The sequence below is a fragment of the Canis lupus genome, chromosome 14 (genome assembly GCF_011100685.1).
Source record: "Canis lupus familiaris isolate Mischka breed German Shepherd chromosome 14, alternate assembly UU_Cfam_GSD_1.0, whole genome shotgun sequence".
In the NCBI taxonomy this organism is placed as follows: domain Eukaryota; kingdom Metazoa; phylum Chordata; class Mammalia; order Carnivora; family Canidae; genus Canis; species Canis lupus.
In genome coordinates this window covers 19,562,604-19,568,603 of record NC_049235.1, presented here as the reverse complement: position 1 = coordinate 19,568,603, position 6,000 = coordinate 19,562,604, and positions in this window count along the sequence as shown.

Genomic DNA, 6,000 nt, shown 5'->3' with positions numbered 1-6,000 from the left:
CATCCATATTCAATTCAGCCTATGAGTCACACTACATTGTCAGCCAGAATATTAATATTTCAAGATATAATCCAATATAGATCAGAAGGCACTATGAGGACAATTCACCAATTTACACTGTTTCCTATTTATTCGATGCAGGTCTGTTTTACTAAGCATAAATGATGCCTTGGGATGTTTCCTTCGTGGATCAGAAGCTGCTAAAATCAATTGATCATAAGTATTCAAGTCTCATTAGCTGTATATAAAATCATGGCAATTCCTTAATATGAACCAAATTACTAGTTTCTCAAGCATATAGTCAGTATATTCAACATATAAGGTAGAACTATCTATCCTGAGACCTTTTCAGGAGTTTTTCAAGCAAGAAGGAAAAGGGGGGGGGGGTGATGAAGAAGGTAGCAAGGCAAAAAGGAATAAAGGACAAGGAGAGTTGAGCTCTCCCCTCTCTTCTTTTCCCACCAGCCAGGAAAAGTGGACTTAAAGTTAACATCAAGGGTCAAAAGGAGCCTCAGGTAAGGGTACTACAATTGCTGTTACACAGTTAAATATGACAACTTATTCCTCCCTCCTTTCTGCCTGCCTGAGTAAGTATGCTAAGCCTACAAAACTTGTAGCACAAGACTCAGAGTGGCACCTGCAGCGTGCTATACCAAAGACTGGTCCCCTCTGCTCACGTATACAAGCTTCTGATCTTAAGTCTAGCTGCAATGTTGGCAATTCGATTATTCTTTCCTTGTTTTCTTATAGTCACGCTTATATATGTGCACACATGTGCTGAATTCTTCTCTCCCTTTCTCCCCCCCCCCCCCGCCCATGCCGCTTCCTTTCTTCCTTCCCTGTTGCCTTAAATATTAACTGAATTATCTATTGCATTTCAGGCAAATCCCTGTCCTCTGAGAGCATCAAGTCTATGAGGGACAGAAACACAGGAACAATTAGTTACAGGATGACACAACAGGAAAGTGAGCTATAATGATCTGGTAGGAGGCATGTGGTTGCTGGTCTCCACATACTTTACTTAGCCTATTTACAAGGCTGCTATAAAGGCAGTCTGGGTGGCTCAGCGGTTTAGCACCGTCTTCAGCCCAGGGCCTGATCTGGGGACCCAGGATTGAGTCCCATGTCAGGCTCCCTGCCTGGAGCCTGCTTCTCCCTCTGCCTGTGTCTCTGTCTCTGTCTCTGTCTCTGTCTCTCTCTCTCTCTCTCCTCTGTCTCTCATGAATAAATAAAAAAAGTCTTTAAAAAAATCAAGGCTGCTATAAGGTCACAATTCAAATATCTTAGAAATAATCTTAGAAATAGCTACTAGTGAGGAGAGATTGATACCACAAATAATTAAAATAAGGGAAACGAGGGGAACTGAGTGGGAAAAATTAGAGAGGGAGAAAAACCATGAGAGACTCCTAACTCTGGGAAACAAACAAAGGGTTGCAGAAGGGGAGGTGGGTGGGGAGTGGGAGAATGGGGTAACTGGGTGACAAGCACTAAGGAGGGCACTTGATGGGATGAACACTGGGTGTTATACTATATGTTGGCAAATTGAATTTAAATTAAAAAATTTAAAAAGTTAAAAAATAAGAATAATGAAACTGTGTGCCATCACAACTCTTTCCTCTATTCACAATCTTCAATTATTACTCTAACTTTAGTTTATGGTAAAATAAATCAGGGTAAAATTACCTTGAAAAACAGGTATCTTTATCAGTAATGCACCTTTGAAAAACTAAAGATTAAATTGTGTTGGAAGTGAAATTAGGATCTATGAGGTATAGAACTCTGTATCCACATTTAAGTATTTAGTATAATAATCATGCTATTAATGAATCAGATATATGACAAATATCTCTGATTTATCAGAAAAAAAGAAATCACTACGAACTACAACTATGGAAGCTTCCAAGGCCTATGTCCAAATCTAAGCAGGAAAAAAAAATAAGAGAACAGTGTTTCAGAACAGTTTGTAATGGGAAATCTGTACAAAAGTATTTACATAACCAAGAGAAGCCTCTAGAGAAAGGAAGAATTTGCAGGTAAATTAATGCAATGGATTCACAGAAAAAAAGGCAGAATTCTGGAAGGCCCAAAGGTGCACTTTACAATGAATAATTCCATCAGAATTATGTGTGCAAATTAGATCAATTAAAGTGGAAGATGCTCAGTCACATACTGGTCTAAGAGTTAAATGTGGTGGGAATACAAGTAAAACCAATTCCAACTAAAATTGTTGAGAACATCCCGGGTGGAACACAAAAACAATTCCTAAAGGAAAGACAATAAATCAAAGGATTATTTATTTTTTCTTTTTGTATTTTTAAGGTTGACACTTAAAAAAATCATGCTTATTTTGCCTGGTTATTTGTACATTTATACTCTCTCCTTGAACAACAATAACAACAAAAGTACACAAGAAAAAGGCATAAGCCTTTTCTCGTGTTCTCAAAAAAGCCAACCAAAAGTTGGTCCAAAGTGATGATGCCAGTTTTAGGAAAATTTAGAGAATACCATTTAATCCCTTACTTTGTTCGAATCTTTATGCACTCACTGAAATCAAATATTTGTTGTTAATGAAGGAATTACAAGAGAGAAATGGGGAAACAGAACATTTTTTTCAAGAAAAAGCAAATGTGTGGAAGTGCAGTACACATTATAGACAAGGTGAAGTAATTTGTTATCACTGCATAGCTAACTGTTTATTACTGCTTGAACATCTATGGCAGCTAGGCAATTCTTCTAGTCTCAGATAGACTCACTCATGAACCTTTGGTCAGTCAGCAGAAGATTGGGTAAGCAGCTCTGCTGACCTAGGCATGGCTCTCTTTGAAAATCAAGCATTAAGTGGCTGGAAACTGGAGAGTCTCAGCTCTTCTCCAATGGTCCCTCATTAGGCTAGCCCAGGCCTGTTCTCAATGGTGGAGATCTCTTGAAAATGTAGGTTTAGAACTAGTACACTGTTGCTTCCCCTACATTCTATTGGCCAAACAAGTCAAACGTTTATCTCATATTCAAGGGATGGGGAAATTCACTCCACCTCTTAATGGGAGGACTTTCAAACTCACATCATAAAGGGTATGGATCTAGGAAGACCATTATTTGAGCCATCAATACAATCAATCTCTCTTGAAAGAGATAAGCAGCCTTCAGGGAAACAAGGCTCTATTGTAGACAAATTATGAGAGCTAGCAACATCATCACCCTTGCCCCACAAAATGGTAGAAGCTTGGAAAAAAAGACAAGTGGCACTGAATCATGGAACAACCTGCTATTCATTACTCTCTCCTAATAAGTAAAGTGATAATCATCAGTGTCTTTGGGTGTTGTTGGCTTTATGGCATATTCCTAGCACAGTGATAAGTAATACTACATGACAATTATCAAACACTGGTTTATATACCAAGTACTAGACCGACTATCTACCTATCTAATCTTATTTAACCTTTACAATACCCTGCGATGTTCAACTTATTTGGAGGGAAGAAAAGCAGAATTGGTCCAAGAAAATATCATTAGTAAGTGATAAGGTTTAAATCTAAAGACCAAATATATGCTTTTCCTTTTTAAAAAATAAGAATGTTTAATTACATGGGTAGAATTTGCGGTGGACTTCTTTATTATTTGCTTCTCTGGAGGACAATATTAGTTTTTATACCTGCTTTAACCATTTATATCTTCTCTTCTATAAATTGTTCCTTTCTTTTGCTAATTTGTATTGCACTTATGCTTTTTTCTTATTGATTTGTAAGAATTCCTTGTATACACTTGATGAAAACCCCTACTCATTACACTGCAAATATTTTCTGCCTGAATGTCCTCATCTTTTTATTCTATTAGTGATGCATTTCATCAATGAGAAGTCCTAACATTTGATACAGCCAAACTTATCCATTTTTGGTGTCTTGTCACAAAATCTTCCCCGTTTCAAGGTTGTAAACATAATCATTTACATATTCTTCTATTATTCTCATTGTGTTGTCTTTTATATTTAGTTATTCAGTTCATCCAGAATTTAATATTACTATTGCCATGAGGAAGAATATAATTATTTTTTTAAATGATGACACAATTGCCTGGAAAGTATATATTGAATAATCTGTCTTTTCTCCATTGACATGAAATGTTGCATCTATCATGGTCTAATTTCCTAAGTATGCACGGGCCAGTCTCTGAATTATCTATTTCATTTCACCATGTATTTCTGTCGTTAGCCAATTCCACACAGTTTTAATTACTATACTTTATGTTTTAATATCATATAGGAAAAATTCATTTTTTATTTTTAAGTATTGTCTTGGCTACCATTTTGCATTTACTATAGTACATGAATTTTAAAATAAATTTTTAACTCCTGTGAAAATCTGTATTGGGATTTTATTTGGGATTAATGAATTGATAAATTAGTATGGTGAGAATTTATGGTCAGAAATATAGTTTGTGCATCTATAGATATTATTATACATCTTTCCATATACTAAAGCGTTTTTTAGGTCTTTCGGTATCATTTTATATTTTTCCATGGATTTAAAAAAAACTAACTGGTTATATTCCTAGCTATTTTATTGTTTTTTGTGCCTATGAAAAATGGCATCGTTTTTCTTGTTATACTTTATAATGGGTTATGCAAGTCTCTAGACAAGCTATCAATCTTGTACATAAATGACAGTGTCCTATAATTTGCTATAATTTGCTAACATTAGTCAGATATGATTCTAGTGTTTTAGGTGAATCATAAAATATATTTAGTAACTTTCCATCTTTTCTTATTATTTGGAACAATTTGGGTAAGTTGGAGATTCCACGTTCCTTGAAAGTTTGGTAGATATCACCTATAGGGGAAGGAATTAGGACTTAGCAGCTTTTGAGGGTCAGAGCATACATTTTTAATTTTGATTTTTTTTAATTTTAAGTAATCTCTATGGGGCTCAAACTCATGATCCAGAGATCAAGAATCACATACTCTACCAAGTGAGCCACCTGGGCACCCCTCATTTTGATTTTAACATATTCGATGGATGATGGTCTAATCAGGTATCCTACTTAGGTTGTGCCAGTTATAATTTAAACGTTCTTAGTAAATTATGCATTTCATTTCATACTTATTGGTATAATATTACACTTGGACTTTTACCTTTTAAACTTCTTTTACGTAGTTATATCCTAGACTATTACTATTCCTCTAGTAGTTATTCTTTTTTTTTCTAGCAGTTATCCTTAACTTTTAAAAACACATAATTTAATTTGTATTTTGTAATCAACATCAACATCAACACCAGTCCTCATACTGTCTTTCTGAAAAAGAAACTTAATATGCTTTTATTTCCTCCTCATCTGTCCCTCCTACATCAGATGCTGACAGTCTAGATTTTTTCCCCACTGGTAACTGAAATTTATATTTATATTGTGTGTATAATATACATCTCAGTTATTTAAATTCATACATAGAACATGGAAAAATGGTTACAGATATTAAAGACAGTCATCTCAAGAATTGGCAAGAGTACTAGTTAACTTTATTTTTATATTTTTATGTCATAAAAAAACAAAAATCAATATTCAGTTGTTCTTTACAAACTACATTGGCTCATATCTTTATCCACATGAAAGAACCAAAATTCACTGGAGGGGGCAGGGAATCCACTTATTAAATATACTGTTAAATATACTGATTAAAAACTTATACTTATTTAAAATTAAAAATAAGTTCTACTTGTTTTTACATATCATTGCTTATTGCATATACTTCTCCTAGATTCATTTTCTTTTACTGAAATATATTTTCTAGTAAGTCTTTCAGAAAGGGACTTTCAGTTTTAACTCTGAGTGTCTGTGTATGTATAATAAATTCTGTGACTTTCATCACTCTCAATTGAATAATACTTTAGCTGCATGGAGTTCTAGGTTCTAAATAATTTTCTATCAGCACTTTGAAAACAACTCACAATTGCTCAAAAGGGAAAGTACAGTAATTGATGTGTACATCTGATCTGAGATGACACAATAATT